At 42.4% G+C, this 13,290-nt stretch overlaps 1 long non-coding RNA gene across 1 annotated transcript; it reads left to right on the top strand.

Moving 5' to 3' along the window:
- Positions 1 to 9,761: 9,761 nt before the first annotated feature.
- LOC117308847 (uncharacterized) lies at positions 9,762 to 11,762 on the top strand. Its single transcript, XR_004523093.2, has 3 exons — positions 9,762 to 9,818; positions 9,946 to 10,036; positions 11,341 to 11,762. It is a non-coding gene; the product is annotated as an uncharacterized lncRNA (long non-coding RNA).
- Positions 11,763 to 13,290: the final 1,528 nt, after the last annotated feature.

Below are 13,290 nucleotides of genomic sequence, written 5' to 3'. Positions count from 1 at the left end.
CTGACAAAGGATTAATCTCCAAAATTTACAAGCAGCTCATGCAGCTCAACATCAAAAAAACAAACCACCCAATCCAAAAATGGGCAGAAGACCTAAACAGACATTTCTCTAAAGAAGATGTACAGATTGCCAACAAACACATGAAAGAATGCTCAACATCATTCATCATTAGAGAAATGCAAATCAAAACTACAATGAGATATCATCTCACACCGGTCAGAATGGCCATGATCAAAAAATCTAGAAACAATAAATGCTAGAGAGGGTGTGGAGAAAAGGGAACACTCTTGCACTGCTGGTGGGAATGTGAATTGGTACAGCCACTACGGAGAACAGTATGGAGGTTTCTTAAAAAACTACAAATAGAACTACCATATGACCCAGCAATTCCACTACTGGGCATATACCCTGAGAAAAACCATAATTCAAAAAGAGTCATGTACCAAAATGTTCACTGCAGCTCTATTTACAATAGCCCGGAGATGGAAACAACCTAAGTGTCCATCATTGGATGAATGGATAAAGAAGATGTGGCACATATATACAATGGAATATTACTCAGCCATAAAAAAAAACGAAATTGAGCAATTTGTAATGAGGTGAATAGACCTAGAGTTTGTCATACAGAGTTAAGTAAGTCAGAAAGAGAAAGGCAAATACCGTATGCTAACACATATATATGGAATTTAAGAAAAAAAATGTCATGAAGAACCTAGGGGTAAGACAGGAATAAAGACACAGACCTACTAGAGAACGGACTTGAGGATATGGGGAGGGGGAAGGGTAAGCTGTGACAAAGCGAGAGAGAGGCATGGACATATATACACTACCAAACGTAAGGTAGATAGCTAGTGGGAAGCAGCCGCATAGCACAGGGAGATCAGCTGGGTGCTTTGTGACTGCCTGGAGGGGTGGGATAGGGAGGGTGGGAGGGAGGGAGATGCAAGAGGGAAGAGATATGGGAACATATGTATATGTATGGCTGACTCACTTTGTTATAAAGCAGAAACTAACACACCATTGTAAAGCAATTATACTCCGATAAAGATGTAAAAAAAAAAAGAAATATTTAGAATATAAAATATAAAAATATAAGTATAAATAAAATATAAATATTAATATATAAATATAAAATAAAATATATAAAAATATTTTAAAAATATAAAATTAGTAGATGTTGAACATGATGTAGAGAGGGAAGTCTCTAGAATGATTCCCTTGTTTTATACTTCATAGGAGGACGAAGTATGAAAAAAATCTTTATTTCATTCATTAATTCACCAAGACTATAACTTTGTCATAGGAAAAAATTAGTTTTATAGAGCTGATATGATATTTAGAAACTATGTTAGTTTTAAGTCATATTCTGTTCTCTTCTGGGCACTGAAGTGGAGTTGAGGCCACTTTATGCAAGTGTCACATATTAAAAAAATCTAGGTTTGTCAAACAAACAAAGTAAGGGTGATTATTCTCTTAATAAAAGCATTCTTTGAAAATCTTTATATGGCATCTTTAAATTATTAGCTCTAAGTATGATTTAATATACCACTCCTCAGAAACATATTTATAAAACCATACATATATAAGGACTTCCCTGGCAGTCCAGTGGTTAAGACTCCGTGCTCCCAATGCAGAGGGCATGGGTTCGATCCCTGGTTGGGGAACTAGGGTCCCGCATGACGTGGCCTAAAAAAAAATAAAGAAATACATACACATATATATACTTTCAAGTTGATTTATGTTTTGTTATTTTAGAGTAGGAGGCAGGTCAATATTTTCTAGGATGCATTCAGTCATTCACTCAATTAACAAATATTTATTGGGTTCCTATTGTACGCCAGACACTGTCCTAGACCGTTCAGTTATAGCAGTGAATGAAAGTGACAAAAGTTCCTGTCCTCATGAAATTCACATTCTAATGGATTGGCCATTTTTTTTCCTTTCTAAAAATAGGGTATGCCATTTTCCCTTTTGCTAGTTTTTCAGGTATTTTCTACTACAATGCCTTACACATAGCAGGTACCTTCTATGTTTTTATTCAATTGAATAAATTTTCAACAGAACAGAAAGTGAGTCTAATAACATATTGTAAAATGACTTCACAATATTCTGATCTATTGCCAGACTCAGATGAGATGCCAGACTATACATTCTCATTAAAAAAAAAAAATTCAGATATATGGTCACAATGTTTAAGTTATTTATCAAGAGAAAAAGACACTACGATTTGAATACTCCTAATTTGCTCATTTAACCTCTCACCAAATAGTGCCCTGTCTTTGCATCACTTCAAACTCTTACAACCCATTAGAAACCAGATTACATTGCCTAAATATTTTATAATTTGCAAAGCATTTTCATATACCAAAAGAATGGAGGGATTTTAAAGCCATTGCTTTTCTAGTATTACCTATGTGGCACAGAAGACTGAAAACCCACAGCATTTCCTTTCTCCTTTTCCTCGTTAGGACCAGAATCTTGATTTTTAGCTAGGCACATTGCCTCCCAGTATAAGATACTGAATTTCCCAGGCTCCCTTGAGGCTAGATTTGATGAGGAAATTATGGCCAATGAGACATGAAAGTTTCCACAGGGCTCCAGGAAGTCTGTTTAAAGGGATCAGATTGATCCAAGAGAAGACCCTTTCTGCCCTTTCCTCCTTCCTCCAGCCTGGGATGAAAACCAGACAACTGGAGCCACTTTGGGCCATGAGGTGACCTCGAGAATAGAAAGAAGGATCCCAGGTACCTGATGACACCATAAACCACAAAGTCAGACCTGGTACTGCATATCTTGTATATGAGAGAGGAATTAATTTCTAGCTTGGTTTAGCCACTGATATTTTGCATCTGCTGTTATCTCCAGCCAGACCTAACCCTAACAAATATAGCTTGTCGTGTGACTCCAATTAACCATACCAGCAAAGAGTAATATGCCCCCTGCTAAAGTCATCTGTCTTGAGCTCACTTGTTTTTCCCTTGAAGCTGCTCTTTTAAACCTGATTTCACTTAGGTTTATAATGTTAGGCTGGGAACAAGGTTAAGCAAACTGATTTGCTGTGATCCCACTTGTGAGGTGGGGCAGGGGGCCCGTGTCTTTCACCTCACCAGACACTGGTCTACCTAGCCTACTGGCAAGGAAGAAAGCAACCACTCCTGGTCCAATTACTTTCCTTTTTGTACCTCTGTCCACCTCTTCAAAGAAAAAAAAAATCTTCTAAAGAGCAAACCAAGATAGCCTGGGAACAGCATGTAAGATCCGCTTTGTTATTGAGCCCCCAACATCTTCTGGGACCTGCAGACACCTAGCCCCGCATCATCATATTCCCCAGCTCCCTGCAGGCATTACTAATCAATCCTAACACTCACACCTGCTAGGTCCTGACCTGCCTCTGAATCCTTGTCAGTATAACTTGTCAGACTGAGCTTTTCTTTGTTTACATGTTAGCACCTTATAAATGCATTTGATATCACTTCTTGGGTTCTAAGCTATTGTTTGATACTGGTTAGCAACTGTAACAGGATGCTAAAGTGGGACTCTTGGTGTTTGTTTTGCGGGGGCCTGAATGCTTAAAATAAGTTTCCAAATTGAGGTGTTACACATAACATTTCAAGTCAAAACGTTATATAGAGCTTGGAAATAAGGTGGACAAAGCTAGATTTGTGACCGTCACAGACAAGCAGACACACAGGTATCCTCCAGCTACCCAAAAGAAATCCTGGAGGTAGCTTCCCCCTTGCCTTAAGGCACCTGGGAGAGGTTTCTAGGGCCTGCTTGATGAGTTGTATGTTCACTGGAACTTCACGAACACAAGGCACTGGGGAAGGACACGCACAGAGAATTCTAAAGGGAAGAGACTGTGGCTACAGGCCTGAGGTGGCCAAGCAAAGATAAAGAAAGAGACAGGACAGCTTGGGCACGAGTGGCAGGACCACACTCAGGGGCAAGGATGCAGGAGTTTCCCTTCGAGTCAGGCGACCAGAGGGCACATCAGGCCTGGAGTCGTTGTGAAAGGGTTCTCTCTGGGAGCTCTACTGGGGTGTGGAGTCAAACGATTCTGCAGGGGGATCTACTGCTGGAGGTACAGGGCTTGAGGGAGACGGAAGCGGCAACTGAAGGAAGCATTGCCTGACTGGTGGGAGCCGCAATGGGGGATTCCTGGGCGTGGCGGACTCTCCAAGAAACCCACAAAACTACCAGAAAGAGAGGGCTTCGAGCATCCACCAAGCCCACGTGGCACAGTGCCAGATCATGACAGCACACGAGACTGTGTCCTTGTCTCCTAACCCCCTCCCCCCCGGGGCACCTCTCTGAAAGGTCAGACACTGTAGCTAAGCAATCAGAGAGCAAGGTGGGGGAGGGTAGTGAGGGGTGACAGATGCAGTGGATCACAGCCCCTCCCCCCCATGGGTTCCAGGCCTGACCCAATATGTTCTTACTTGCTGAAGAGTTCCGAGTGTGATTATCTCACTGGACTGGTTGCTTTGACTGAAAGGATACTGCTTAGGACACAGAGGGCAGGAGGACTTTGGGATCTAGCAGAAATTCCATGCCGGGGCAGGGAAAGAACCAGCTCTTGGACGTGGATATAAACGGCTGTGCTGAGAAAGGGTCAAGTTACTCGGCGCCGCCCCCTTCCCGACAACGGCCTCCGCCCTCACTGGGTCCCACTCGCTCAAAAAGGGCAGCTGCAGCCCCCTCGCCATCGGGCCCTCGTGGCGCAAGGACAATGCCCGAGTGCAGGACCCTGGGACCACCTGTCCCTTTTGAGAGAATTTCTACCCCGGCTGTTCTGAAAATTGGAAAGGACGTTTCCTGGCGCCTGGCGCATGAGAAGAATAAGGCCCAGCCTCCTCAAAGTGTCAGTTTTGAAATGCTGTCTGACCCGCCTTAACAGCATTTCCACAGCAATTTGCTGAGTATGTTTGATCACTGGGAAAACCTGAACCAACTAAATTTGCACTGGCTTTCAAATACAGGAATTTGATGTTAGAAAATTCTGCAGAAGCCAGAGTTGAAACTTTATGGGGACAAGTGGCATATTCCTTGGCAACTCAGCTAAGCCACCTACCATTAATTTTTAAAGTTCAGGGAGAACCATGGGCTTACTTGAAACTGTACAAATGACAGTCATCTTGATTTTCTTCCTTTACTTTTTCTTAGCTCAATTTCACATAGCTTATAAACGGTAGGTGTTTTCTGTACTAAAAAGAGATGCACACTAATGGCATTTTTTGACCCCTGAGTCACTCTTGCTTTGGTCATACACTTTTCACTTAAGGAGCGAGGCACTAAAAAGTAAGAATTACCCCAGTAATTTACAGTAATGCAAAACTTGGCTCGGCTCACAGATCAATAGTCTCCAGAAGGCCTGGGACAGATACAGAGACAATTACAAAAAGTCATTATCTATTTGGGAAATATCTGCTCAGCCGCCAGATTTCCAATTGACCTTAACTGAAGATGCTCTTGGCCCAGAAAGCACGATAATAGACAGTTCTTGAAACAGCATCCAGGAAAGGGCGCTATTTTGTAACATCATGTGTCAGAGAAAGAACTGCCTTAACTGGAACTTTCCAATTTCATTTTCCCTGTCCACTTGGCAATACACCAAGAAAGAGACCCAAAGTGATGTACAGTATTCCTTTTGGTGATTTCTCAAAGAACCCCCAAACGTCCCTGAATTTAGATTGCAGCCGTCTTCATTCCATTATGATAACAGAAGGTGTTTGTTATCATGACTACCGGATCTACCTCCTTGACCTCCTTTTTACAGAGCAAATGGAATTACCACTATTTACAGTTCACAATGGACACAAGCAGATAGCATGTCCTGTGTAAAAGACAAACAGGTTTTTAAAAAACAGGAGAACAATATTACCTTATAATGGTAATGGGGATGCCATTAAGCACTGTCCCAGCCTGAGGGTCTCTCTTTCAGCTGACAAAACACAGGGCAGGTGGAGCCCAGGTTTACCCTATATGCAGCTCAGCGGCAGAGGGGACGGAGGTCTCTACATGTGTGAACGCTTGTGGGTCAGTGATGGAGACACCATTCAAGGCGGCTCCAACTGCATGAGAAGGACCCAGGACAGGTCTATCAGTCTACTCCCCTCCCCAATTCCCCCTCTCCCTCCCCGCATTCTGAGCATCCCCTCTAAAGTCCCAGGTAACTGGCTCTCCATCCCATAAACACTACTTGCAGCGTTTTCTCTGTTTTCTGTGAGTTCCTGTTGCACACTCCCTTTATTGTCTTCCCAAACAGCCGAATTCTCCTCTTTCCTTTCACAACAGACTTTGATTTGCTCATCCAAACTACAGCCCAATCATTACCAGCCAAAGCAATCTGAATTCCCTGTTCCTTAGGGGCCAGGAAGGCTCGTCATCAAAGACCTTTGAAAACCTTCAAATAGACCCAGACCCTAATCCTACACACCTGCTGCTTATAAAGTTCAATCAGCCCACATGAAACGCACAATTCCAGGCACTGAGTGCTCACTAGAATGTTCCCTCAGAAAACGAAGTTTAGGGACTTCCCTGGCAGTCCAGTGGTTAGGACTTCACCTTCCAATGCAGGGGATGTTGGTTCGATCCCTTGTTGGGAAGCTAAGATCTCACATGCCTCATGGCGAAAAAAACCAAAACATAAAACAGAAGCAATATTGTAACAAATGCAATAAAGACTTTAAAAATGGTTCACATCAAAAAAATCTTAAAAAAAAACACAACAAAGTTTACCCTAAAAGCAATCCATAAAAATTATATGTGTAGTTTTCTTACGTCAAAGAAGTCCTGGGCTTCCCTGGTGGCGCAGTGGTTGAGGGTCCGCCTGCCGATGCAGGGGACACGGGTTCGTGCCCCAGTCTGGGAGGATCCCACATGCTGTGGAGCAGCTGGCCCCGTGAGCCATGGCCGCTGAGCCTGCGCGTCCGCAGCCTGTGCTCCCCAACGGGAGAGGCCACAACAGTGAGAGGCCTGCGTATCACAAAAGAAGTCCTTAACCCTTTTTATGACAATATGTCTGAATTAAATCAAAAGCTCCAGTTTACATAACTTTGAGACATCTTAAGAGATCTATTTCCAGAGCTGAATGAGCAGTGGGTGGACCAAAGCTCTCTTCCTAAAATATTTTTTTAGGTTTGTTCAAGCACACAGGGTACCAATATCTGAAAGTTCTATGCCATCATGTTGTAATAATTTTTATCTGGAAAGATTCTTATTTTTTCATCAATAATTATGCCTAACATTTGTCTAGCACACATTGTGTGCCAGTTTTCCATTATTTAATTCTCAAATCACCCTATGAAATAGTCTCTATTAATATCTCTATTTTAGAGATAAGGAAACTGAAAGGATGAGTTTAAAAAGGATGAATTCTGAACAGTATCATTTCAGGGTTACATATATAAACACACTGAAGGCTCTTGACACAGAAAGCCAGTTTGCTTTCTGGAAAATTTGTGTGTTCACTCATGTACACACCGGCAATCTACATCACCTTTTCCACCACACACTCACCAAAACACTGAGATTGTCATTTAAAATATTTAATCATTTGAGAGGGGAAACTGGTATCTTATTGTGGTTATTTGAATTGTCTTTTTTAAATTTCCTATTTTCTACTAGTTTAATTTTGTAATAAAATTAAATAAATTTGATTGCCATAAATCTTAAGGAAATGGATTAAATGCTTCACTATTTTACCTGGAGCCAGACTTAGCTATTTTATTCTAAAAAAAAATTAGAAAAGGGGGAAGCTAAAAGTATCCCACACTTCTACAGCTTGTTTCAGAAACAGAAACAGCTTCTTTACTCTGAGGAACCACTAAAAAGTTCGTTCCTCTTCTCAACAGCCAGCAGGTCCCCACCAGCATCAGTATCACCAGAGAAGCTGAGGGCGACACACCCATGTGATTGGAAGCAAGCGGACAAGCGTGTGTCCAAACTAGGTTGAGCCTCACGCTGCATTTTCTCCTTTTTTTATACAAACGCATCACTGGCAACGGTCATATTATGGTGTCTCCACATGCTGAGAATTTTATGCAATGTAATGAATACCCAGTTACGAAACATGCAAATCCCAATACCTGTGCTCGAGTATAAGGAAGTGGGTCAAACAGAGCAGGTCGCTTGCCCTTTCACACTGCCTCAAAGGGTTGCATCAAACAGGATGATGGGTGTTGCAAGGGGCAGAGACCACAAACCGTCTGCTGCCACCACTGCCAGGCACCACGGAACCTCATTGTTGCTGCTCCCTTAACCCTTTCCTGGCAAACAGCGCCTGACACATTGCAAGAAGGCAGCTCTAACTAAAATGTACAATCAGGCAAGAGAAAAACAAAATCAGATTAGCTATTTTAGAATACATCTGAATTCCCAAGTGTGATGACTCCCAAGTGAAATCACTGTTTCTAACCCACATAGCTAAAGGCAACTGAGAAACAGCAGGAGAGAAGCTACACCCTCAAAAGCAGCTGGCTTTCTGCTCTGGCTGGCTTTGTTAGAGCATATTCTGCCCGAAATACCACTATGAGATATGTCCTCCAAAGAGCTATGTCTTCCAGAAGATAAGTAAAGGCTGCTCTAGGAGAGCAGGAATCACGCTCAGATGAAAGGTATATTCGTTTCCTAGAGCTACTGTAACAAATTACCACAAATCAGTGGCTTAAAACAATACAATTTCGTTATTGTATAGTTCTGGAGGATTTATGTCTGAAATGGGTCTCACTGGGTTTAGGGTTTAAGTCACGGTGTCGGCAAGGCTGTGTTTCTTCCGGAGGCTCTAGGGGAGAATCCATTTTCTTGTCTTTTCCAGCTTCTAGAGGCTGCCTTCATTCCTTTGCTCATGACACCCTTCTATATTCAAAGCCAGCGATGATTCTGTCTCTCGCTGTCATCTCTAATATTTCCTCTTCTTTCTCCGTCTTTTGAGGATTCTTATCCTCTTGACAATGGTCCCACCCAGATGATCCAGGATAATCTCTCCATCTCAAGATCAGCTGATTAGCACACCTTAACTCCACCTGCCAACCTAAATTCTCCCATTGCCATGTGACATGACACAGTCACAGGTTCCAAGGATTAGGACCGAGACATCTTCGGGGGACCATTATTCTGCCTACCACAAGAGGGAACACCGGAGACGTTAGTTTTGTATCTCTAATCCACACAGCAAACGTCAAGGTGGGACGCCTACGATATAAGAAACTGAGTTTTTGAGAATTTAAGTAATTTTCCCAAAGATATTCTTCTAGTAAGAGACAGCTGGAACATGACCCCTTTCATCCTCCACATCATGCCCCCATCCAGGAGGGCAACCCTGGCCCTTCTACTAAATCCCATGTCAGATGGAGCCTGAAGACTATTTGGCAGGAACCTCAGAGGAAATTCCTCTTCCTTTGGGAATTTCAGGGGGTGCTGGTGAGGAGAGAGATTTAGGACACTTGGCCTTGACTTCATGTGGAATTGCACCCACTGTGTGACTCTGGGCAATTTACTAAAACTTTCAGGTTCTCAGTATCCTACACTGTAAAACCAAGGATTTGGACTGGATGGGGTCTAGCATTCCTTCCAGCTCTAAAATTCTAAAATCGAATAATCCTCTGGGTGAAACCACTGTGTTGCAGGACAGTGCTACATGATGCGTGTTTTGTGGATCCCTGTCAGTCCACAGACTATTTGTTACCTATCTGGTAGTCCGTTCAGGCTGCTATGACAACACAACACCGACTGGGTAGCTTGTAAACAACAGAAGTTTATTATTCACAGTTCTGGAGCTGGAAGTCCAAGATCAAGGATTTTTGTCTTCAACTTGTTTGGTAAACTTGGCGTTCTTTCCCCTGCTTTTTTGTTCTGCCCAGGGAACTGAATCAACAGTAGTAACATTTATAAAGTGTATTATGAGAAACACTAATTTTTAGAAACAAATATATATTTTAAATACAGGAAGAATTTCTACAGGAAGACTTTCTGTTGCATGGTAGGCATGGATGTACAAAACGCCTTTATTTCACTTCACTCTCATATAATAATTTAGGTGAGTACAGAGTTCCAGGCTGATGACTATTTCACTTCAGCACTGTGACATTTATCTTTTGTACCTATTGTTGATAAGTCTGTTCTCTGCATGACTACTATTCTTTTGTAGGTAACCTGTGGATCCTCTCATTGTGTTTAGTATTTCCTTGTTGTCTTTGATATTCTGAAGTTTGACCCTAAAATATTTAGTGTGGACTTGGTTTTATTTTTTATGCTTGGGAATTCAGAATGCTTCTTCAAACTGAGACTGCATACTGTTCCTCTCTAGAAAATTCTCAGCCATTGTCTCTTCATTGGCCTCTCCCTCCTTCCCTCTATGCTTTCCTTCTAGATGTAATTTTTTAAAATCTCTTATTTAGTTCCCCATGTCTTTGAACTTTTCTCATGTATATTTCCATCTCTTTATTTTGGTGTACTGCATTCAAGACGATTTCTTCAAATTTACCTTCCAGTATTTCAGCTGTTCCTCACATGCTGTTTAATTCATACAAGTTTTTTTCAATGACTTATTTCTAGAAATTCTATTTGATTCTTTCTTAACTCTCTTTTTCATAGAACCTATGCTGTTATTATGATTTCTAAGCTTATGAAAAATTTGGTCACTATAAATGTTTATTTTATAGTTTCTTTCAGATTATCCTTTATTTAAAATTCTCAGCATGTTGATCTCTTATTATATATGTTAACTCTCTTTCATGAGAGCTGATTTCCTCTTTGAATAGAATTTTTTTTTTTAATTGTACTCATCTTTACTAGGAGTTAATGTTTCACTGGGAGTCCCAGGGAGCCTTGGGTTCAGACAATCTTGCATTTGTTTTGGCCGCGACTCTAGACCTTTCAATGCCTCTGGATCAGTTTGTACGTTCACTTCTTGGCTTGAGTTTCACAGTCCATACAAGCAGGATACATTGATAAGTCATGCCTGTTTGTGGTTCATGCCCAGATTTTTCATTTTTTATGGGTGACATTTTCCCCCACGTGCCCATAGATACGATTAATTTTCCCACAACTTCCTCAAGCAAGTGGCCAACATTTTTCTAATATTGTATTTATTTCCAGAACTGCTCCAGGGCTTTGCTCACAGCCCTTCAGATTCCATTTTTAGCAGGAGTGTCCTTGTTCCAAACCTGCCAACCTTTAGCAGAAGTTACCATAAATCTTTTTCTTTTTTTAAATTTTATTATTTTTATTGATTATTATTAATAATGTATCATTGATGTGGGAGTTACACTCTTTTTTTCTTCTGGTTTTTTTTTCTTTTCTTTCTTTCTTTCTTTCTTTCTTTTTTAACATCTTTATTAGAGTATACCATAAATCTTTGGTCCAGCGATAAGAAAGGAAGCTACAAACAGACAAAACCAGACGGGACCAGCTGGGACCAAGATGCTGAGGAATCTGACCTCCAACAGACCCTGAGTCTCATTATACGCTGATTTTACTACATTAAGCACATAAAATAACACACCCTCCTGCAGCCAAAACCTAAGAATAAGGACCCAAAAAGGATAAAAAGGGGGTAGCACCCCTCTCCCTCTGAAAAAGCCCTGCCCCTTCTCCAGCGGACTAATGCATATGCCTCCCCTCGCTCCTCCTCCCTTTGCCTTTAGTGTTTAAAATTAAACCACTCTCCCCAGGTAGGTGAGAAGCTGATCTGTGAACCTAGTTCCCGCTTCTCCATTCTTTGGCCACTGAATAAAGCTTGTGCTGTGTTGCTATCTCAGCTTCGGTTTCCTTATTCACCTACTGAACCCAAGTGGAAAAAGAACCCTCCCCTGCAGAGACAGAGGGCCTCTGTGGGGCTAGGGCCCGGAAGAGGGTCCCTACGACTCAGTTAGGTAACATATTGGATCACCCCCGACTCCGTTGGCCAACTCTGCCCCCCCCAACCCCGCCCTTTTCCTGTCCAGGGCAAAGTCCAGCTTCAACTCTGCTTGGGGTTTGGAAAGTTCTCATCCCCTGAGCTTCATCATTGGAGTTGGCATCCTCCAGCCACTCCCTTCACAGTTCTGAGATTTTGTTAAAACCAAACATTTTCCAAACTCAAAATTCGCCATCTTAGTTTGCTACTTCAGAAAATCCCTGGGGAAACTTAGAATACTAGTGCCATACCTCTGGCGGTTCCAGGTGTCAACTTGGCTAAGCTAAACAGCATTTTCCAGCATCTCCTTCCCGGTAGGTTTCCATGTAGAGAGAAACCACAGGAGTTACATTTGCACGCGGCACCAGCCCTCTCTTCCCGCTGGAGACCGAGGGCAAGCGGAGCCTGACGCAGCGCACGCGCATCGTCATGTCTCTGCCGGCTTCTCTTGCTGAGGCGGGGCGGCGGCTGCGCCCAAAGCCCCTCCAGCTCCCGCGAGATCAGCAATACAGAACGAGAACACCAACGGTGTACCGTTCAGTTGTCGGGGAAAATCAATACTTTTAGTACGATGCCTTGTTTGTACCAGCATAGTTATTGCATATGCATTTGTATTTACTCTCCTCTTGCATTTGCATGAAACTCATGACAAAACTTTCTTTTGTGAACATCGAAACAACGAAGTCTCAGCGGCGTATTTCATGTTTCTTCTGGTGAGACTCATTTGCTTGCAAGCAACACAAAACTTAAAGCTAACTCAAATAAAGGGACTTCATACAGGACACGAATAAAGTAATAGGGAAGGTGGGCTGTCTTTCAAACTTGAAAGCACGTCCTCTTACCAGGACTGGATCTGGATCCACAGACACCCTAGGGGTCTGAGTAGCAGCTGTGGCATTCCTTCACTCTTGGGCTGTGGTTTGAATATGACTTATCTATACTCTGTGGGTCCCTTTATTCTTGTCCTACGGCCAAGAGTTTTTTTTTTTTCTCTTTAACTTTTCTCATTGCTTTACCTTCACTTCTGTTTTTTTTTTTTTTTTTTTCTTTTTTCTTTTTTTTTTTTTTTAATGTGGGCCTCTCACTGTTGTGGCCTCTCCCGCTGCGGAGCACAGGCTCCGGACGCGCAGGCTCAGCGGCCATGGCTCACGGGCCCAGCCGCTCCGCAGCATGTGGGATCTTCCCGGACCGGGGCACGAACCCATGTCCCCTGCATCGGCAGGCGGACTCTCAACCACTGCGCCACCAGGGAAGCCCCACTTCTGTTTTATGTGAGACTTTTTCAGTATTATTTTTCAGCCCTTTACTTTTTTGGAACTATCATTTTTAACCTCAAAGAAATTTGTCTTCCTTTGATTATTTTTATAGTATCTCATTCTTGTTTGGGATGCAAT

The sequence above is a fragment of the Tursiops truncatus genome, chromosome 18, assembly GCF_011762595.2.
Source record: "Tursiops truncatus isolate mTurTru1 chromosome 18, mTurTru1.mat.Y, whole genome shotgun sequence".
NCBI lineage: Eukaryota > Metazoa > Chordata > Mammalia > Artiodactyla > Delphinidae > Tursiops > Tursiops truncatus.
The sequence above is the reverse complement of the archived record's forward strand: the minus strand, read 5'-3'. Positions and strand labels throughout refer to the sequence as shown.